This window comes from Protopterus annectens, chromosome 5.part0 (assembly GCF_019279795.1).
Source record: "Protopterus annectens isolate FY-2018-M chromosome 5.part0, PAN1.0, whole genome shotgun sequence".
NCBI lineage: Eukaryota > Metazoa > Chordata > Ceratodontiformes > Protopteridae > Protopterus > Protopterus annectens.
The window spans coordinates 939,761,971-939,786,893 of NC_056735.1; positions in this window are offsets into that span (position 1 = coordinate 939,761,971).

Here is a 24,923-nt window from a genome sequence, read left to right on the forward strand (position 1 = left end):
GTGTATTAATTGAAGTTGATGTTGAGTGAGTGGTTGGTATAGGTGGAGGTCAGGTGATGAGGGCATAGAATAAATGTAGGTATAGATGGGGCAGGTGGGAAATTGGGGCAGGGTAGGGGAGTGGAGTGAGCCGAGCGAAGCGAGACCAGACCAGATTACGAGGTTACATAAACAATCAGGTTCCCCTTTTCTTTGAGGGAAAACAGTAAGTAATTTGTCCGAATTATCTAAAAATAGCAGATTCAACTTACAGCTTAAAATGTAGATGGGAGAGGCCTACTGGGAACTGTCAGTGCCGCAGAAACCCTGGGCACTTAAGTTCAACTGTAACACTTATTGTATTATGCAGAAAGCATTAAGGGAATTTATATATTGTAATAACTTTGCAACTGTTGTTTCAGAAAGATTAAGCACTTACATCAAGGTATACTGAAGGCCACAGGGGTACAGACAGCTGCTTTGGGAATCCAAGATGGCACCACAGGATTAAATCACCTTTGCTGAGACCATATTGGAGGAGGAGGTGGGGGAGGTTTACATCACTTTTGCTGAGATCATATTGGATGAGAGTGGGAGGGGGGTTGTAAAGTGTAATGACTAATGAGAGCAGGGGCTGGCCTTGGGTAGGAATGAGTCAGACAAAAAACAATCACTCAATCTACAGACTGGTTTAGGTATGTCTGTATGGAAAAAGTACCTTGCCACCTTGCCTGTTAGTTTTTGTTTTCTTTTAAATATATGCAGGACCTTACAGAACAAAAGCGATGTCCTTATTGCCTACAATGTGCTGTACATATGTGCTGGTGTATGTTTCATAACTATATACATCAAGCATCTGGGTACACTTGCTGGGTACTGGATCTATCACTTGATATTGCACTGACAAAGCATGTAGTACACTATTATGTGGACAGCTTTCTGTCTCTCGTGCAGCTGGTAGCATATCCTGTGCAGTATTCACATTGCTCATCCTAAGAGCTCCAAATATAACATAAATGTAAGAAAGAAACTCATGTAATTGCCTTAATGTCTATAGAGTTTTTGTTCTTTGCTGCTTGTGTTCCTGTTTCTGCTTTTAATATATAAATACATTAGCTTGACAGCTATGCTTATGTTCTTTCTCAAATGTTTCATCTAATAATGTGATACTTGACATGAATTCTGAGTTTTGCTACATGCTATAATTTGCACTTTACCTATATCCCTACATTAATGTGAAAAGTTAACAACATGGCAATCTTTTTGATATTTGTCATAATATATCTACTTGTTGTCAAGCTTAGATTTTCTAAATGTCAAGTCACAAAATGCTAAGGAATTTTTATATTAACTACAATAGTTGTGTGTATGTCTATAATTGAACATCAGAGGTATTTTTAGATGTTTGTGCATAATTTGTGAACAAGTTCTCTACTTTCCTGACCCTCACCTCGAAAATTTGCATGGTCCAGTAGGGTCACAGTCATCAAAATGCACATGGGAACAATATTAGACAAACAATCACAGGGGTGGTAAGATACCTAGTCATATGCAACTTTAAGTAGACATACTTAAAAGTTCTTGATACCCTTTATTAGTACTTTACAAGTATTTAATAGTGCTTAGTTTTGAAATTCAGCAGGGCCATACATGATAACCCTGGAGCAAATTTGTTTCTACCCAAGTAATACTTTGATTGACTTGAAGTGATAACGTGTACCACTGGATGGGAGTATGCTGACTTCGGAACTATGTCTCCAGCAAGTCTTATTTATTTGTTGCTGTAGATTTTGTCACCTAGTGTGGGTGCTTGTAGAGTAACTAATTTTGCAAAGAAATAGGAGATCAAATGCTAGAATCACTACTTTTGCAAAAAAAAAAAAAAAAAAAAACAAGTCAAATACAATTGGAGCTTTCATCTCTGGGAACGTGAGACACAGATCATGAAGTTGGTCAGTACTCAGTATAAGAAGAGCTCTGTCAGCTTATCAAGATGGTTGAAGGATATTTTTTTTGTTTTAAATTGTTGGAACCTTCCCATATGAGCAATCTGCTTGGATTTGCACTTGCCAAAGGGAGCACCACCCTTGATGATTGATCTGATGAGGGAAAAGTACAGTGGTATGATGACTTGTTTGGATCTTGAGGATATTTCCTTGGAAGTTAATTGAGCCAGATAATAAAAGTAATACCTCTTCGTTAACCAGGTAGGCCTACTGGACACACAATCTTTTTTCAGGGACAACTGAGAGCAATATTTGGTTAAGGACTTGCTCAACGTCACACAGTTAGCAAATAAGGGCTGTGGGAATCAAACCCTGTACTATAGACACTCCATCTCACACTTTTAACCTTTGCACGAACTGCCAGACAAAGTTCAGGGCTTTCTTACTATGGTGGAAACACAGTAACTGAATGAGAGAGAGAGATCCACTCACGCAGACAGAACTGATGACATAAGTGCTTAGGTCTGTTATGACTTTATCTATTTGAAGAAGTTCCACTATAACACCTGAAGTGAGAACAGCCTTTTTTTTTTTTTTTTTTTTTTTTTTTTTTTAACCAGACATTGTCATACTGCGTTCTTTTTTTTTTTGTATTAATCTTGAGAATGTTTTTAGTACACCAGGTATGTGCACATTCAAGACCTTCTTTGAGCAGATTGATAGCAATGGATGAGTGGATTATAGTGCCCAGTAAATAAATAATCAAACAACTTTATTTTCAACTGTCTGTTTCTTAAAAGTACACGGTATTTACTTGGACGTCTGTGGTGAGAAACTCTTTTCGTAGTCACTGGGTTATGCATTGAGAAATGGTAGTGAAAACGAGGATTCTCAAGTTTCAACTACGTCAGTGACTGAGAAGGTATTTCAGCCATATTATGACTATGACCGTTTGTCCTGCATTAGGCCCAGTTGCAGATGTATATATCTTTATCACTATAGCACTGCTGAAGCAGGAGGATTTAGCATGCTCATGAGTTAATCAGTAACCATAAGTCTGTAACTGTTTTCTTAGAAAATGTGATTAATATTTACTGGATTATCATTGTTTAGTATGTGTTTCACACTGTTCAATTGCTCTACAGTATAATGTGAGTGAATAAAAACACAGGTCTATACCAGCTAACTAGTGGCATATTTATTAGGTAGAAAATCGTAATTTAGCTGGACTAGTCACACATCACAAACACAAGCCCTAAGGGGGGAAAAAAAAATTTCTTAAATAAAAATATAATATTATAGACACTAATAACTTGGCTGCAGGGAGTGTACTGCTGTTCTATTTGTATGCTAACTTTTATGCTCAGCTGGCATATTCTTAAACACTGTATGTGATTCTATACACAATTGTGTGCATCATTTTTGTACATAGTTTTGACAGTTTAGCAATTATATAAAAAAAAAACATAATATTAGATTGGAAACAAACAGACCTGCTTCACAGGTAATGGCCCAAGTAATGGAAATGTACATCATGCATGGACATGTGCATAAAACAAACACCTTTACTTAAACCTGCATACAGACAAATCTATTCTGCAATTAATCGAAATGTGAGTCATGCATGGAGACACTTTACAATTGCTCAGTGTTTATTGGACAGCTGAGTAATAAGTCTGAATGACTGTATTATTGTAATTTACAGTGATTAGAAAAAATGCCATGCACAGTATGCATTTACTGGAAAAATATCTACTGTAAATTATATTAAGCATAAATTTCATATCTCATGATTGTCTAATGTTTAACTGCTTTGCCTTTTGCTTTGCAGCCTTACTATTTATTATTTGTAATGACTGCTCTGACTTCAAACACTAGAATAATGTGACAAGCAATATACCCAAGGGTCTACAGTAAAAAAAGTAGGATTGAGTTTTGGTATCCAAAGCAGATAAGGCTGTGACTCCTGTAAATTAAAGTTTCATAGACTGTGACCTTGCTCATGGCAGTGACCCGCAATGGTTTTGGCAGCTTGCCTGTAAAACATAATTAATTATCAATAGATGCATAGGCCTTGCATTGTTACTTAGCAAAACAAAATAGATAACTTTCCTATTTTCCATCCAAGATGCAACAACATGTTGGCTGCTTATTCGCTATTACTGACAAGCATAAGCATAATGGTATAGTACTATGCGCTCATCTTCCTTGACAAATAGGGATTAGCCTTTTACTCTTAGCCTGCCAGACTGGTTTATGCAAGTTATTTCTTATGTCTGTATTTCATATATTTTAATTTACTGTGAACGCCTAAGCATGCTTTGCATAAACCAGAAAGTAAAGAATTGGTCATAATAAGCAAATCCATTTAAATGTCTGTCAGATGTGGAGAATATTAAAACATATGCATCTTTAAAAGGGAGCTAAGTTCCATGTTAGTATCAAAAAGGGCATGTCACTGGGATTTACTAAACTAAACTGATGAACTTTTATTTTCTCTAGAGAAGAGATACTCATTTAAAAAAAACAATTTATATGTGAAGATTCAGAAATGTTAAGGGGTATGCAAACCAAAAATGTGATAATGTTTAATATCTTGGAGAAGCTAGAATGTAGAAAGGCATTTTGCTTTAAAAAGTGTAGAGCAAGGGGCTGAATGTAATTGTGCATCTATTGATGATGTTTCGCAAGCATGAATGAGATGAATTCACAAAGAGTTCTGCATCATTTCTCATGTTTGCAAAATATATGTGCTTCTGATCTAGTCCTGTTTTGCCTCTTATTGGCAGGCATGGGTGGCACCACACCAGGACACAATTGGGCATGTGCCCCAGCTGTGAAAAATTGTGATTCAGTGAGTTCTACCATGGCTGATCTTATGAATATCACACTCCACTGAGCTAGGGCACTCTTCTAACTTGTTCTATTTTTTTATTTCATTTTACTTCACTATAGCAATTATGGCTACACCTAATTCTTAATTTCTAGACTTTCTTGTAGACCACACCCACTATCTAGACAACAAATCACAGAGCTACACGCCTTGATGGACATATTGCACACTAAATACCATCAGAAATACCCAATCCATGGATCTGAACCTTGTTTGCAACACAAATAATATATGTTTGAGGGACAAGTGTGTGCTTCAGAGATTATCGCTTCTCTGAAACAGGCTTTCTGTCTAGTGAAGCAGAATTCTTCCATGCACTTGTTTAAGTATAACTTGGACCAGTGGAAGGGGAATAAAACATTTACCCTCTGGTCTGGCATCTATAGTCTCTATTACAAATAGAAATCTTGTTGTGATGCCCCACCACTGGACTGGTAATCAAGGAGCCTCAATCCTCACCACTAGCACCAGTGGGGGATGTACACTGGGAGGATGACAGGAACATATACAGTATTTCCAGATGCAGCTCTCTACATTAAGTGCAATTTCCCTTAAGAGCACAAAGAGACCACAGTCAGTCCAGGGTTTAATTTCTGATAAATCATTGAGGATTACAGCAGTCATTAATGCCAGACATTAGGCTTTTATACTTCTTATTCTTCTGAAAATGCATGTTGATTGAAAACCTGTTGTTCTATTAACTTTTTAAGTTAATTGGAGTAACATATAAACATTGTCCATGGTTTTGGGCTTTTGTATTTCCTTGTTTTTGGCTTTGTTCATCATTTTTGAGCAAAGATGTTGAGATATATATATATATGTATATGTATATATATATATATATATATATATATATATATATATATATATATACTTACAGTATATTAAGGTATGCTTGCCAGGTAATCAAACCTTTGAGCTGTCTCAGATTATTTTACCTCATATCTTTGTTCTACTCCTCATAATTCTTGTGGCTTACTGGGACTTCATTGAAGGTTGCAATCATAAAAAATGCAGTCATTTGAGTTTCAAACGTCATATAATTTGGAAAATGTATGATATTGCAGAACCTGCTATTTTGCATAAAGTACATGAAAACAAGACATAATGGTACTATGTGGCACTTATTAATTTATTTTATTTTATTTTATCAGAGTCTAACAGCTGAGATAGTTTTTCTATGGGTAAAATGACAGCTGCTTGCTCATTATTCTAGCTTTGCAGTTTTATTGTGATTTGTATAAAGCAGCTTGGAATACTTAAATGTGTGATAATTGTTTATGTGGACCTAAGATGAAATACATTAAACTGTCATCAGTTTTATGACAATCAGATGTTGGAAATGTACACAGATGTGGCTCTAACTCCTGTGGCTGGGGGTTGCCTGTGGATGAAAATAACTGACCCTACTGTTTGCTAAATTTAAACAGTCACTAATCTAGCTTTGCAGGACTAGTGAACATTTGTGTGATGTAAGATGAAATACCTTTCTGTGTGTTTGTGTGAAACAATCTTGAATTACATTACTGTGATTATAATTATTTATTTTTTACCAGAATCAGACATCTGAGGTACACAATGTCAGTATAGTAACTGTAACTGATGTTGTGGAGGTCATCTGCAAATAAAAGTGTCTTATCCCACTGTTGTTTCCTTATTGTTAATTGACAGTCAGTGATTTGGTGTGGCAGATGCAGTGTCAGATAATGTATATTATTTGCTGAAATTGTGTAAAATTAGCATTGTCTGCTTCCATATGTTTGTGATAGGGTAGAATCTATTTAAACATGATAATTAGGCTGTAATTTATTTCACTTTTCATCACAGAAGCTGAGTTTGAAAAACTATTTGGGGTTTATTTCACCCAAAGATGATCATGTCATCTGCACATGGAATCAGAGACCTGTGAATGTGATCATAATGCAGTTTGTATATAAATATGGAGAAGACCAAATAAGCTAGGATGGGTTTTTGTGGAATTCTTTGAGTACTGGAGCTGCAGCTGAGGTAAAAGTGCATAATCTCACCTTGAGTTGTCTATTGGTGCAGAAGACTCCAAACCAAGGTTTGGCATCATCACTAATACACAGTTCTGCTAATTTGTCAAATAGTAAGATATGGTCTACTAGCTCAAATGTTTTGTGAGGTCTCTGAAGACTTCTCCTGTTGGTTGCCTCCGACATATTAGTTAGGAAGTTGTGAGTGATGGTGTACAACACTGTAGTGGTGTTGCATACAGACACTATGTTGCTTCATTAATAAAAGATGTTATTGTTATAAGTATGCTTCATTTTAATTGTAGATAATTTTTCCTTATGTGGGAAATATGGCGATGAATGTATAAGTTCTTGAATTCGCTGGCTCTAGTTGTTTTGGAATATGCATGATTATTGCTTGTTAACATATCAGAGACATGATATTGTTGGTTATGTAGAAGCGATATATATGAATGAGTGTTTAGGTGAGAAAGTGTCTACATAGGGGAGTAAGCCATGGGGCTAAGGGGGTATCTATTTGTATTTTGTCTAGTTGTGTTTCTATGTCGTTAGTTCTCATGATTTTGAACTGGAATTGTAGGATGCATGGGGTTGTTGGTGGCTGTGGTGTGCTAAGTTTGTACTGTTGTTGATTTAAGGAAGATTTACTGAACTCATTGAGAAACTCTGTGCAAGTGAATTTGGTGAGGGGTGGTGAAGGAGTTATTGGGAGTGATGCTGTTTCAGTTTTACATCTTGTCACTTGGCTGATATCTCTCCAGAATCTTTTGGGTCTGCCTAATACTGATTGTTTGCTTGTTTTTGTAGTGGTTGCATTTGTTTCTACAATGGAATATTCGGTTAGTTTGGGTAATGAGGTATGTTTCATTTGAATTCTGGGGTGGGGTGCTTTTCTAACTGTACTATGCTTAGTCTCATAGTTTTTGGAGGTGTTTGGTTTCCTTAGTTAGCCAGTCATTGTTGTGTGGACGAAGTAGCCTTTGAACTTGGGAAAATAATTTATTTTACATGTGAAGAAGGGTATTGGTGAAGTTGTTTACAGCTTTGTAGGGGTCTTTTATAGCCAGTAGCAAGACCAGTTGAAGGTGGCTAAGTGGAGTTTAAGTTTTGTGATGTTACCAGTGTTTCTATATCTGAAGGTGATTAGTTTAGCTTGATGTTAAAATGTCTGATTATGCATTGTGAAGGCTATGGGGCAATGGTCACTGAGGAAGGGTGTTTATTTGATTAGGAAGGATATTATTATTGGGTTGTGTATGACTATTATGTTTTACAAGGTGTGGTTCTTGGAGTGTAGGTTTGGTCAAGTGGCCTTAGAGTTAGTTTGGGAAAGATTTAATTTGTCAAGGATTTCTGTTATTATAATGGCTTTGGGTTCTAAATAATTGAAGTTGAAGTCTCCAAGAATGATCAGGTTGTTGTTGGAAACTTTAATATGTATCTGCTGGGTGAGGGTTTTGAATATGGATACAAATATTTCATCCACAGTTACTACAATGCAGTCCTGGCCAGTGTGTGCTGAAAGGATGTAGGAAAGTTTAAGACAAAATGTGAGAAAAATTGAGGAAAGTAATATGGATGGTTTGGGGAGGCCAAAAAGGAAGGAGGGTACCAGAGAGGGTGGATGTGGACCCTGCCTCACTTAGGGCATCATTGCACCTAAGGCTGGCCCTGAGTGTATTTTGAGAGGGGGGTATTAACATGTCCCAACAGTTACATGCTGATCCCATTTTGTGCCACAACAAGGAAAGAAACCTGAAGGCACCATTCTTAGAAGATTTGCCTGACTTCACTGTTTGATACTCAGAGTATGTAAAGTTGTAACTTGGTCCATGGCTGCATGATACTATAGTATTGTCATGCTATATGTCATTTTAATTTATTTTTCTAGTTAAACATGTGTTGACATTCCTTCAAAATCTAATGCTGATGCTAATCTATGTTATGCCAGCAATACATCAGTTTTGATGCTGATTAGGTTTTGGCTTTAATGTTTAGGAGCAGTCAGTCTGCACTTGTACATCAGCAATATGAGACAGATAGAGAGAAAGAGTAAGAGAGAGTTGAGCAGAGACTTGGACAACAGTGTTTGGTTTTGTATGAATCTCCCAAGTCCACCCCCCTTATTAGCCTATGAACTTCTGAAAGACTGTGTGTGCCAAGTATGATTCTGTTTAGTGGGTGCTACTCCATATTTGACTGGGGATTTATGAAGCCATTAATATTGTTTCATTGCATGAAAAGAACAATTTACTATGACCTGTCCTCAGTTTGTTATAATAAAATTAAATGTATATCTACATCTCTCTCTCTTTATATATATGTATAATAAATTACAATTGAACTAAAGATATTTGCTTCCCTGCCATTTAAATAAAGCACAGATATGAATGAAACTCAAAATATCAAGCCAAAATGATCAAACAATCAAAACATTGAATAGAAAATGTGACACAAAGCACCTGCTTTTTGTAGTGGGCAAGTCCACCTGCACCTCATCTCAACTCTGAGATCGCACCACAGAGGAGAAATGAGCAATGCCCCTATCCCTGCTGTGCCATAGTCCTGCACAATACAAGTCCCATTCTCATCAATCTTACATTGTTCAAGCTTTTTAGCTCAGCATTGTGAGTTTTGTTTGTATGAGTGTATGATTACATGACAGGGAACTGTATATTACCAGGGTGCAGGTATTCTAAGTTATGATAATGGAAATTATGCCATAAACAATAAATTACAATATCTACATACCACACAAAGGCTTTTATTACTAAAACATTCTATGTAATATAATAGTCTATAGTTGAATAAACTGGCTAGTATTTAAATATATTATTTTCTGAAGCAAAATGAACAATATATAAAAACACTAATAGGGTCTTAAGACTTAATGACCTTCAAAAAGCTTGATTACTATAGGCTGATATTTTCCTCTTTCCATATACATATTGAGGTTATATTGGAAGGAAGTTAATGAATAGCTTTCTCATACTGTAACAGGAATAGTTATTCCATGGTCATGGAAACATTGTCTAATGTATCTGTCAACTTTGTATACTGCTGATATTTATTTTTAGCACTATATTTCTTACAATCTGGTCTTATTACCCAGTAGTGCATTTAAGGCATATTGTTTTCCACAGAACCATGTCAGACATGTCCTAATGGATCATACAGAAGTTATCTTTTAGTAATCTATAAGAAAACAGATAACAAAACATTATGATGCCTTTCTGAACAGTTCATGAAGCATGCACAGAATCTTGGAAACCCAGTCCTTGCAGTTATGTCACAAACAGAAGTCCCAAGTAGTTGTCAAAACACCACAATACACACCCCATAACCTACAGAAAATAATAATAATAATAAAACCTTGTATATAATGCCCTAAGGGATGTTTAAATGCAGCTAAGTGGGTGTATACATCACAGCTTAAACATTCCATAGGAGTTAAATGAAAATAGATAAAACAATACCAAAACCATTATAGTGTAGTGGTTAGAGTTACAGCTTTACATACAGGTATGTAGGGTTTGAGTCCCAATACATGAAATTTATTTTATCATGGGAAACTACTGTTAAAGTTATTGTAGTAAATGTGAACTATGTAGCAATTATTTTTGTCAACAAGAGTAGAGTAGCAGTTCCAAAAATGAGATGTCAGTATAGAAAAGCTGTGAAACCCCAATATAAACCCATGTGTCCCATACAGTATAGTCACACAAAAATATAATGTAATGAAAGCACATAGGGAGATGTCATGGAAGGTAAATGTAAAAGTATAAATGTGTTTGTAAATATTTAAGTTTTTTATGATACAATGACTGGCCATTAACATACAGAAATGAGTACACTAATTGACCAGCCCAAACAAGGTGCCCGTTGTAACTCCGAGAGAGACTATTTCCATTTGTATATCACCTTTGTGTATTTCCAATCTGCAGAGATAGCAATGGGGAAATGAAGATCTCCGCTGTATTTTGAACATATCTTGCTATGTGTGACGAGTTGAAGAAGTCGTATAACATAGCAAGATATAAAAAAATGCAATGGAGATCCTCCTCTCAACAGAGAAAGGAAGATCTCTGTTGCCTTTTTAAAATATCTCACTATGTTATTCCAGTTCATTACCTCATATAACATACCAAGATATGTTAAAAAAACAATCGAGGTCCCCCTATCTCTGTCGCTACCTCTGCACAGCACTGATGTACTGCGTAAGTGTGGCAACACGTCCCTTACGCATGTGCAGTACATCAGAAATGGTGCAGGATGTGGGAAAACTGTGGAAGGGCAGTATGGATGCATGATACAATGACATTATTTAAGAAAGGCAAGTATTGTCTACTTAAATAATGTCTTTGTATAATAGCAATAACCCACGGCTGGGTGTGGGCAATGCTGGACTTACCTATGGTTGGCATCGTATGGTCATGAGGGCATTGCCCTCATGGCCAAACCACAACAACTGTGGGTCAATCCAGCCTTGCCCACACCCAGCTGTGGGTTATTGCTTAAAAATAACATTATACTCATGATATGCATAAATGTGCCTTAATCAGTTTGTATCCCTCAGACCTTGTTCTGCCCAGCAACAAAATAGCCAGACCTGCCAAGTTTCAAATACAGGACAATGTCATCAACAATCACACCAACATACCACTATACCATCTGACCTGTGAGATGTTGCAGTGCTTTAACAAACATATCCTGCAGTCAGGTCATTTAACATTAATAAAAAAAAAACAGCAGTTCCAAGTGTTGAACCTATGACCCTGAGCATTTTAATCAGTGAAATGTATCAGTACACCAGCTGAGCTGTAGGAATTCCTGTTGCTTTTTCAAACATATCATGCAATAGAGGCATACAACATTAGGGGGAACGTGTCATGGAACCTTTGTGCGTTGTATATAGACAAACAGACACACACACACAGAGACATATATATATATATATATATATATATATATATATATATATATATATATATATATATATATATATATATGGGTCTACTTCGTTAGAACGAAAGGCCACAACACGAATCCCACATCACCGAGACCAGAAGAACAAAACCCCAGAACACCAAAAGCAAGAAATTCAAAATCCCGATATTACGGGATTTTGATTTAGCGCTTTTGGTGTTCCGCTGTAGATAAGTATGCATGTGTAAGTGTATTTGTGAGGGGTATTGCTGTGTGTAAGTGTGTGTTGTGACTGTGGTGTGTGTGTGTGTGTGTGTGTGTGTGTGTGTGTGTGTGTGTGTGTGTGTGTGAGGGACTGTAATGTGTGGGTGTGAGTTTGCCTTGTGTGTCTGTTTGTGCAATCTCAGAGTTAGAATATTAAAGTATGGGGGGGTGAGGGGTGCAGGGGGGCTTGCCCCACTGCCAATCTCTAGTGTAGTGTTGTGTGTTTGGTAGTCTGGGGCAGTTGTGTGTGTGTTTTGCAGTTATGCGGTTTTTCGGTGTTCCGGGGTTTCGTGATTATTGTCTCGGTGTTAGTTTCGGTGTTGTGGTCTTTCGTTCTTACGCATATATGTAAACGTACAGTCATAACATGGATATACATATATTAAATATAACAGAATAAAAAAAAAAATATATATATATATATATATATATATATATATATATATATATATATAAAACATGCAGTGCAGTTATTTCTCCGAACCACCCCTCCCAACCTGTTAGTGCTCGGAACCTGTACAATGACTGTAAAGGGGGGGGATTGGACCACATATATGGACATAGTTAGAAAATCGTTACAAATGAAGACACGTTACAGCAACAGTGTGTGTTTCAGCAGACAATCACTGAATCATATGACGATGGGAACTGACATGTCATGTCATGTATTAACTGATTAAATCCTTGGATCATCACCATGAATTACCAGACAGAAACTGTGGAACTGAACAAACGTATGGACCAAACATCTGGACAGTCTATTGAAAATCTGGCTGTGGAGAGGTATGCATATGGATATGAATTTGGACCAAGCCTGAAATAGTGGGGGGACAAAGGCATGAAAATAGGGACATGTACAAAATACGTCAGTAGATAAGCTGAGAACATTCATGTAGTGTATGTCCTAACATATATCAACTGAAATTTCACAATACCAGGACTCAATTGCTTCACATTAGTGACTGACCTCAGTCCCCACATCATCCCATTGATGTGTCATGCATACATAACAGTTATAGGGATCAGACCAAAGATATTGGCCATACAACTGGACATCCTATGAATATGTGGACATAGCACAACAGTAGGAAAAGTACACTGAGCTACCGAGCAATGCCCAGACTACAATCAGACTGACATAACACTACCCAGGTCCAGCTCTTGGGCTGTACACATGCAGGAGCAAATATAAGAGACAGTGCAGGGATGCAATACTAGTGGAACACAGGCACTGGTGTGAAAGTGCATACCCCCAAACAAGTGCACCACAGTGACAGCAACATACAAGTAAGCAAACTGAACATGACAGTATAATACTGTGAAAGCAACCACATACCATTTGCCACTCACACATTACCCCTACATATACTGTCCCAATCCACAGTGTACTGGGAATCTGGAGGTGTTACATGACATGCCACAGTCAGCCGCTACAAGCATACTGACCTGATAGACCACCAGCAGCTGTAGCAGCATGCAGAGTTAGATAGATAAAGGATGTATGGCACTCACAGCTGCTACTCTCTCTACTCAGCCTACAAAACATATACACACAACAGTGCTAAACAACCTTGCCAGTCTGTTCACAATGGCCAGACAGACATACTGTCATATGTGCAGATTTCCACAGAATCACCAGGGTGTGGATGCATAACCCTGGCTACCACTGTATACCATGGCCAGGAGTCTGCCAGGTCATGCTAACTTGTGTGCATTTGGTAATTAATGATATACCATACCTCTGCATCTCGTAATGCAGGACATCTGGACAATGCATGGCATATGTATGGGACAGGGGGCTTGAAAGTGGGACATATCACACATACTAGTGTTACAAATTGAGACAGTAGCTGCTGTTACATGTGTTCTTGTAACATCACATCCCTGAAGGAAATGATGTGTGGAAAAATGGATGACAACATGTACAGAATACAATCCTCACATGATCCTACCAACCCAACAAAAACAGATGTTGGTTGAGGAACAGACCAAGCATAATAGGCAAACATTTGGCCAGTCTGTGGACAACATGCCAGTTGAGAGCTATGTCAGAGGCATATCACTGTCAGATGTCAAGTAACCCAGTAAATGCATATCCAGACAAACCCTGTCAATTTAGCAACACCTTATGTGTATAACAACTTTAATGACATACAAGCTGTACGAAACTCTGTGGCATTGTCCCACATGTTGCTGGGCTGTCTCCACATGTCCTGTCCTGTGAGGTAATTCCACCTACTGTATGTGAAGCTGTAGCCTCCACACCTCTGTAATGTCCCCTGCACAGGCCAGGTAAATGGGCAAGGCCCACATGAAGGGCATCACATATGGTGGAACTAGCAGCTGTGTCCAGGCCCACAACACAATACTATGTGGGAACCTACATAGCTGTATGGCCTCAGCAATACCCAACAGGATAACATCAACCCCCTTAAGGTAGGCTGAATGCTTGTGGTGGACAGCAGCAATACAAAAACCACAGACTTGGTCCCTAGATTGGCTGTACAGGCCAAATCAGGAGCATGCACCAACATGGCATCAAGTCAGCCTGTGTCTGATCAAGCATATAAGGTTACAGGTGGAGTACTGTAAATCTAACTATGAGTACAAATTGGATACATCCACCAAGACCATCTTCACATATGTTTGCAATCTCTGAGGCCACATACCAGCCCACCCTGTAATGGTGGCCAATCAGGCCACATATACACAAAACATAGCTATAGGCAACCTACTGTAGATAGGTTTAGGGCAAACATCACTCTCTGGCTCAGCAGCACTATAGCTAGATATGCACAGCACCCACACCCCTCCCCTCATCTCCAGTGAGCAGGTACATATTGCCTACTGAAAAGCAACATATGTAGGTATCTATGGCACCTGGGATCCCTATCACAACACCGACAAGCCACAAACCCGACACTGAAAACAACGACACCAAAACACCGAAAACACACAAAACCGACAACTCACAAAACCGAACACCATAACACCGACACCCAAAACACCGACACACAAAACGTAAACTACACATAACACTCAACTATACATGCACTAACCCTAACCCAGACCCTAACGTCCGACACTACCACACAGTTACCCTACCCGCACCCTAACCCTAACTCACTTAACCTGCCACTAAACCTACATTCCCTCACTATCGCACACTTACCCTACCCGCACCCTAACCCTAACTCACTTAACCCGCCACTACACCTAAAGTCCGTCACTACCGCACACTCACCTTTCCCACACCCTAACCCTAAATCCCACACTATCTCACACTTACCTGTCCACTCCCTAATGCTAAATCCCTCACTATCGCACACTTACCTGTCCGCTCCCTAATGCTAAATCCCTCACTAGCACACACTTACCTGTCCGCTCCCTAACGCTAAATCCCTCACTAGCACACACTTACCTGTCCACTCCCTAACATTAAATCCCTCACTAGCACACACTCACATGTTGCCCATGTCGGTGTTTCGGCTGTCGGGATTTCACATTGTCGATCATCTGACTCGTCGGTCTTCTCGTGTTGGTCTTCTTAGCGTCAGTGTTTCGGCGTGTCGATGAAGTCAAGGGGACTTGGCACCTGATAACATCCCTGTCTGCATCCTACATGAACTCAGGCATGTGTACCCAGCAACATTACACACTGTAGTCACAACAAGGCTTGGTACCATCCACACCACATCCACATGGAAGATGGCTAATGTCATCCCTCAATACACACATGAATGAGGAGTACAGGAGTAGAAAATTAAGTAGGCCTCATTGGGAGGAATATGACACCTCAGGGCCAGCAGTGCAATGCACACAGATACATTGCTGATAGGGTATGGTGTGTTTGTGAGTAGCGGCTACTGGTATTCAATGTAGATGCGCAGGTTCTGTACATATGTTTGCCAAATGTATGAGGTCCTGTGATGTGTCTCCTTGTTATGTCTCCCAGGTGCAATGTCGCATTAGCAAAGGTCAACATTCTCAGTGGTTCAGACAAATATAATCATAGAAGCCATACTACACAACCATGCCATAACATTTGGCTGGAGCCAGCAACATCTGCAGGAGAGGACTGGCCTGTGGGACGACCTTGTTCACAGGGTAAATGATGCTGGCCTGCACGCATGTACATATGAGCAAGTCTGGCATCATGAAAGTGACATCATATGCCATGCCTGGCAAAGGGCTGCTGCAGTGGCCAGGGACCGCACAGCCACAGGCATGGGCCTGGCCTTGCAGCCTCACTGGCACCCACAGGAAACCTCCATGTGTACCTTGGGGTACCCATCCCAGTACAACAGCAGAGTACAGACCCCCCACATACTGGAGGTGGTTGGCACTCAGACAATGGATGAGGAGTGTGCAGGTAAGGCCCCAGTGTAGATTACTAGACTAGTGTAGCAGACATACTTGTAATTGTAGAGTATCTATGTACATGTGTCAAGTTAGATTGCAGTTGTGGATGGGGTTTTCTAATGCACAGACGTGCACATCTATGGTGAAGGACAGCAAATTGTATAGTATTGGGGGTTGTACTGTACATGTGCACACATGTTGCACCCATCCTGTACCAATGCCATTTGTGGGTCTGCTGACCATACTCCCTTCACACAACTACCTAGGTCCCTCCTGTCTGCATGTGGGATGGCAGCCTGCAGCTGGTGAGTATGCAAGTGTACTGTTGTGGTTTGTTGTGGTAACCCATACTCAAATATATTGGTATATTGACAAACTGGAGGAACAGGTCAGGAATGAACTGAAAGTCAGACTAGTTGAAATCAAGTCTTGTAAGAAGTAATTAATGCATCCCTTGAATGAATGAATGAATGAATGAATGAATGAATGAATAAATGAATCAATCAATCAATCAATCAATTCATTAATTAGGTAGTTAATTTATTCAGATTTTTTTGCTGTAGAAATTATTTAGATCCCCAGTGTAATAAATAATATGCTTCAAGGACTAAAGATACACATGCAAATAATCTTAGCTAGCAAGAGTGTGTTAATGGTAGAAAAAATATGATTTGAAAATGGAATTATTTTTTCACTGGCAACAAGGATCTTGGCATTAAAGCTTAGAGATGAAAATGCTACCCATACTGCTCGGGGTATATAGGACAAAATCAAACTTTTTCATCATTAACCCATCTCATTCCAGAATCATCCAAGCATGTTCTCATATTAGCTAAGAGAAAAGCATACAGGGAGGTTGCTTTGTTAATGCAGATCTAGAATATCTGGTACATTTGTAGCCTGGAACTGTCCCCACTCAAAACTGGGGATGCCTCACATAAAACACTACCCTGCATGCAAGTTCTCTCTCACCCCCCCCCCCCAGTCAGTTTCGCTCATTCAACAACACAACTCCACCTGCATGAGGGACTTGGTACTGCAGCCTGTGTGATTTGCCACCACATACTGCCTCCATAGTGATCTGTTCTTAAGGTGAAACTATTGCAAACCAAAAACAAAACCCTATGTAGACTTCAATAATTTATTCTGTTGATTCGAGGTTTAAAGTGGCAGGCTTCACTAATGTAAAACTCTGAAGTGTTTCACCACTGCAAGCTCAATTTCCCTAATGGAATCAGGCATAGTCTTTATTAAATTATGCAGGCTGAAGACTGGCTAAGAACCTGGTTCTGAAGTTTTGTTTGGGGTAACTACTTCACGTAGCATGTTACCCCATGCTATCAACATTATGGAATACCAATAAATAAGAAATGGGTGGGCAACATTTCTTCTTAAAACAAATAACATCCACTTTATTTATAGTTTATTTAATTTCATTGATAAGGGGTAAAAAACTGACAATAATTTGATTTTTGCTTCTCAGTCAGGCTGAACTATGTTTCAGTGCAGCTATCAAATCCATTTTAGGAAATATTGGATTTTATCTTCTAAATATAGTTCAGTTCACTTCAATGCGATGTGGAAATCATGTTATTCTGTAATAGTTTCTATGCCAATGTTGTTGTTGTGTCTTTCGGCTTTTCCCTGTTAGGGGTCGCCACAGTGGAACTCCGGTACAGTAATGATTGGTAGTTGATTTTTACATGCTGAGTTACCAGCCCTGACACACAACCTTCAATGAAGGTACACCAATTCATGCATGTCTCAACGCAGAAGACACTCTAGCTGAGAATCGAACTGGACAGTGTCTTACTGTGAGGTGACAATGCTACCGCAGCACCACCACTGCAGATAATAGTTTCTATGCCAATATGGATAGGAAAAGTTAACTATCTATTTAGTCAGCTCTGTGCGATAGAAGGGTTACACCCAACTGTGATCAGTGACTTGCATTACCTTAGTTGTCAGTCACTGGCATAACCAGTCTTGGAGTTGAAAAGACTAATAAGGAGTTAATCTATTTTACTAGATCGAATTACCACCACATTGAACTTCACTGTATTGAAATAACATGGTCAAAACCAGCTTTTATTGAAAGACAACAAGATTTAAGTTTATTTCATCAAACATCATAGTTGGTCAGCAGTACAGAAATCACCACAATCTGTAAGGGGAACAAAAAAAAGAAAACCTGTACAGTTCAGTCTCCCAAACCACATGTAATCACTCTGGAGCATAGACAAACCAACATATCAGGTGACAAATGAAATAAGACTTAGAAATACAGTGTGGGATATGCAAATTACAGTTATGGCACTAAGCACCAGCAGCAGACAAAATAAGCAGTGAGATTGTAAAGGTATGCAAGAAAATAAAATATTTACATTGGTGCACTAGGAAACAGCCAAGGTTTAAATCTTTGAAAGTAGAACTACAGCTTTCAAAAACCTCTGTACTTCATACCAGTCTGTATTAGTGAGTAGTTGTTGAAAATGCTTATATCGCTCAACAAGTCCTTGCTTCTTAGGAGATGATGGACAGCTAGGTGACATCTGGAGACATAGTTTATCCATTCTGTTTTATTATCTGGCTAGCATAGAAACCATATCTTGCAATGCCATGCTTCAGTAGAGTTCTGTGTTCATGACAGTAACAGATGGTTCAAGGCAGATACGTTCCAGACTTTTATGGGGAATAGAGGTAGAAATCTTGTGGTGGGTGCAGTTTTGGTTTTGAACTTAAGTAGCTGACCTAATGCATAACAATATGAAAAGCAGTTGAGGATTTTGGTGGAAAGCTAAAACACCGGCCATTAAAGGCAGGTGGAACTTCCTCATTTAAGAATGAATGATGCTAGTTTTTTTAAAGCTAACTGGAATGCTGGTGATTTACCATACAAACATTGCCAGTCCAAGATTTTGCACCGTACACCACACATTATGTCCAAAATGGAACAAGTAGCCTTTGGATTCTGTACCTTTGATATTACTTGGAATATTTTTATAGTGATTATTACAGTTACACAGAGCATAACCAGCATTAGCCTAGGCTCAACACTAGCTAGTAAATTATACATACACTAGTACATAAAATTGTATGTCTTTAAGTGATTTCCTAGTCTTCAAGCAGTAAACTAAAAGCATGGATTTAGTGTTATCACAATATATGAATACATGCATTGCATATAACTGCCTGTAGAGAGTGCCTTTCATTACATCTGAGTGATGTCTCCAGGTGCATCTGCAGTTACTTCCTACTGCGCCTCTAGGCATCAAATATTGCTTGTTCATATTTGCATTAATAATTCCAAATCCATGCTACATACGAAGTATCAGAATGTTTTATCTTGAAGCATACATGATGGCAAAAACAATTGTATTGATATTTGACCTATGTCAATGACTATTTGTTAGAATTGTAAGGTGATAACTTCATTTTTTAAAGGCTGAAGCCACGCCCACTGGGAGTTAAAGGTACACACTCAAAAGAGCTGTACTGGAGGGAATGAGTTAAGAAAGTTCCATCCATCACCCAAATGTGTGCCTGACTTGTCTTTTAAATTAACCCTTGTGGAAAACACTAAATCACTCTCTGCAAGTCAAGCATACATTTTTGGAAGAAGCTGCCAGCCTTTAAGGGATAATCCTGTGCTTGCATCCTGCTCAGGGGTAAATTGTGTGCAACACTTGTTAGCATACATTTTCTTCTAACACATTTTACCTGTTGGAACATGGCTTTATGTGTAGGGAGTGGTACTGCACTTTCTCAGGAAGTACTTGCCACTGTCATTAACTACAAACATGGGACATCACTAGACATGGCAGCTCTCTTTTTCAACGTATTGCATGCTTGGCATCTTTCAGCTTCTGAGGGGTCTCATGCATGGTAATGTGTCACAGATTAAAGTAGTTCTTTTCTATCTGCAACACAAACTGTAATTACCCTACCCTTACATTTCTTATGTAAGTTCATTCTGGCACCAATACTTTTTACTTTTCATATCACTTCATTGATTGCATATATAGCCATCTATGACTAACATTTCTTTACATCATTGTGATGTTCTGTTGTATTTACCGCTCAACAAGCTGGGAGCATCCCGTGCTGCATCAGCTATCTTCATAGCACCCGTATTGCCTAATGCACATCTCACTGTAGCAGCAGGGACTATTTGTACATCAGGAAATCGTAGTTACTTGACTATGACTGTATGTGCATAGGAACTGTATACATTCTGGATATTTCTCTGCATTTCTACCACTCATATGAAGAGCATACTTGGAGAAAATGTAATGATGAGATTTGACAAATGTACTGCTGTTGGGCACTCTTATGGAAGTTAGATTTATGTACTGGATAATCTCTTACGTGAATGTGAAAGGGACAAACTACTCTTTTATAGCTATGTACTGCTGTGGAAACAATGATATTCAGGCTATTAGCATAGTTGCTCTGTCCACCTCTCCTATGTCTGCCTGATGTGTGTGTTGCTGACCAACAATGATTTTCACTGAAATAAATTGTAATCTTGTCAGCTTTTGATAAATGCTGTTTTTGACCATGCTGTTCTGAGAAAATGAGCTTTGATGTTGTGGTAATTCAATCTAGTAAAATAAATCCACAGGAATATGCCTGCTACACTCTATGTATGTATGGAGAGAGTTGGGGTGGGCTGGGGTGTACCCAGCATGTCACAGTTCTCCATGGAGACCAGGGATCATTGACAGCAGTAACAGTAGTTACAGAAAGTTGAGGTGAGCATTTTAAAAGTGTGTCATCACATACGTGGGTCATGTTTTCTCGTGGTGTGCTCACTGCATGTCACCATTAAGTGATATTCCCAACACAGTTACAATACCCCACACATACCACCAGCCATGTTTATTCAACAATAAAAACTTTAAGCACTTTTGTCCACAAAAATGAAAGGACTTCATCAGAATATTTGAATTCAATCATAAAAATCAGTTAAATACAATTACCCAGACACGTGACAGCTCATTAATTAATACTTAAAAGTACATTTAGCCAATGTTGTTGTGTTTGATATTCCCAACACACAGTGGAGGTTGGGATTACCCTTGCAACACTCCACTCAGCTTCAGTTCTGCGGAGGCAGCATTGATGATGCCATGGACTCTTTCTTCATTGCCTAGTATCACTGAGTTAGGTCACTGACCCAGAAGTTAAACTAGGAAACTGAAAGCTGAAGAGAGAGAGAGAGAGAGAGAGAGAGATTAAACCATTAGGAGAGCACTAGTCACTGTAGCATAAGGAGTACTGATAGTAGATGTCACTCTACCATGGAAGGCCCCACCCCCATCCACCATTTTAGTATACTTCAACTTAACAGTTTTTTAAATCTTGGCCATTCCGAATTTTTAAATTTGGGAGTACAATTTGCAACATTTTTTTAAACGCTATTATTTCTGGAGTGGACTTCATGTTTAACAATTGGATAGCGGGCCTAGAATGAAATTACATGAGAAATGTAAGGCCAGGGCAATTATGGTTTGTAATAGTAGGCCTAGGATCAGACATCACAAAGTCACTTAATAAAATTATGTGCCCACATGCATTTTATGCCTTTTTCATAACATTCCAGAGAAAATATTTGTATGGCTAATAACACTGCATGAGAGTAGAGATATTGCTTTGAAGAATGGTACATCTGTTTATGGTGTTTTTATCATAATCTGAAGAATTTTTGCTTTATAATTAATTTCATTTACAGTAATACTGCTGACACCACAGTTGTAAGTTATTTGGCAAAAAATGAAGTTTGTAGTGTGTTGTTTGTTTAGTTTTCTCAGTTATTTCTGTATAACCACATCCACAAAAATGATATCATCAAGGTATTAGGCAATGCAAATTCTGAAGTGAAGTTAAACAGCTCTGACTGTGATCTGCCTTTGAAAAACTGCAAAGCAGTGGGTATAGTCCTGTTAAACCTTTACACTCATATATGGCTGTAACTGGGAAACAGGTCAGAGTGAGACTATCATTAGGGGTGTGTACAAGTTCAGAGATACACTAGTCTAGCTAATCACTTTAATCAGTACATTAACCAGTTACTGTACGATATGCACCTGATCATTAATATTCTTGATGGATAATGATGGGGATATATACAGTCACTCCACTTATCTACTCTCTTTATCATTAGTAAGAGTGCTGAGAGCAGCTATTTCATTTATCTTCTGTTGAGTGAATGCATGTGTAATTGCACAATCAGCCAATGGTTTCCATATAGAGAATTGTATACTTTACTCCTGAGCCCTGCAAAATCTGGTGGGCTTCTTTGCTACAGCTGGATGAGGATCATATTTTACAGAAATTACTCAAAAATATTTTGAAAAGGATCAATTATGGCATCAGTTACTAATGACATATTTAATCTTTGGGAACAATAGGAATTTAGAGGGACATTTAAATTGTTCTTTAATTAGGTTTAACGTATAACAAAAATTAAAAGGTTCTGGAAGAGTAGATGAAAAAATGCATTTGGCCTCAGAATCAGCAAAATAAGGTGCAAATTATCACCACATTTCTGCATTATTTATTATGTCTTTCACTCATTTTCTGTTAGTTTGTATGATACTTTTCACCCTGGTCTCTGGTGAAAATGGGTCATAACCCAGATGGACAACTCAGTTATTAAACTACAAATAAAAAAATATTAAATACAATAATCAAGACTGAGAAGGATCCAACACATTCTGGATAAGCTAAGGCTTCATTATCCCCATCTTCCTTTCAAATGGAAGAGTAAAGAGGGGCGTAGGAGTACCTTTCATCTTTTCATCTTTGGTTGCACAAAACATGTTTGTGAGGTTTGATGAGGCCACTGAAGCTTGCTACACCAGATTAAACATTCAAACAGAGAATTTTTATAGTCAATCCAGAAGATTCCACTGATGTCTGTGAGATGATAGTCAATCTCCAGTTGCTCATGACTCGGATTTCTATGCGGCAACCATCCAGTCCTTGTAAGAATAAAGAAGGAATTGGTTCAGTATGAACATCCCCAGCAGCTGATCCACAAATGTTTGCATTATAAAATAATACATTCGATAGAGGAAGCAGATAAAGCTCAGGGAGCACTGACAGATTTGGAGGAGGGGGGTAGTAGAAGAATTTGTTCCATCTCAAATATCAGACTTAGGACTTGATATCAAGGATTGCTTTGTAATCATGATCCTTGGCTTTCAGGTGCTATTTTTGGTGACCATATCTATGACGTAAGTAGCATCTTTTAACCTTTTGTTTCTGGAACTCACTGTACAAACAGTGGGACTGTAGAGGTATGAGGAGAAGTTCAAAAGGCATGCCTCTTCATAGTGGTTACACCAGTCTAGGCAGCAGGTTCTGGAAGGAAGGATGGTGCCTCACTCAACATGTCAGCTTTTGGCCTTTTAGGCCTTAAGGCAGCACCATGTGCTCCTATGTAATGCTGAAAAGAATCTCCATCAATCTGAACATTTAGGTTTCATCCCAATATTCTTTCTTCTTAGGGAATTTATAAGAAGCAGAAGAGGAGACTTAGAAATAATAGGAAAAAGAAAAGCCTGAAAATTACTTACACGACAGCTTAAAGGCTAGTTGTTAAAAGTGACACCTTAATATTTTGGGGGAGAGTGAAACCACAGGAGCTAAGTATGGGATAACTTTGGAAAAGGTGGTCTCCAGGTATGCAATTCACACAAAAGGAATGTTGTAGAAAAATGTTGTTTATTGCTCCTATAACCCTTTTCTCATGGAAAAATATTTCTAAATTTAATTTTATTTTAAAAAGTTTAAATTCAGCTAGCCAGTCAGCAACATCAAAATCTCATGATAGGACAGATTTAAAACCCTTCTGAAATAGGTTAAAATCTTCTTTTGAGACAGGTAAATGAGTGTAATTAAAATATTGTAACCATTGTAGTATAACATGATACCTTGTTTAACTGTGATTAAAACCTCTTATTCTCACCTCCATAATATTTCTTCCTGTTGCAATGTATAAAGCCGTTTTTGTCATTAGGGCCCAAGTTCCTCTCCTGTTTGGATCTGCTTACTAGCCAGTCTGATCTCTGAAGTTCTGTACATGCTGGAAAGTGGGAGGACCAATACATTTAGGCATAAATATGGCTACTTATTGTGTGTACTTATCCAGTATTCATTAAAATAAAAATCAGGTCATTGAAAGCATTTTTTGTCATAAAGGTTTGCTTATATTTTGTATATCCTAGATCTGAGAATTTGCAATATTTGAAGTAAGGGAGTTTATTATTATTATTATTATTTTTAATGACATGCTGTAAAACTCTATCCTTAAAGTTAGTATGTTTAGAGATGCATGGGTGCTGGGGAAGATATTGCAATTAATGCCCTCCCCTAGGAGAATTTTTCTTTCTGTAAACATGTACACACAAAAAAACTGATGAGACTAGTTTGAGTCTTTCCTTCCACTATCCTTTATAGACCATTCAAATTAATCAAGTATCATTTGGTTCTATCACTCCTGCACAAATAGTCTGCCATATGTCATTTACTCGTGATAGAATCATAAAC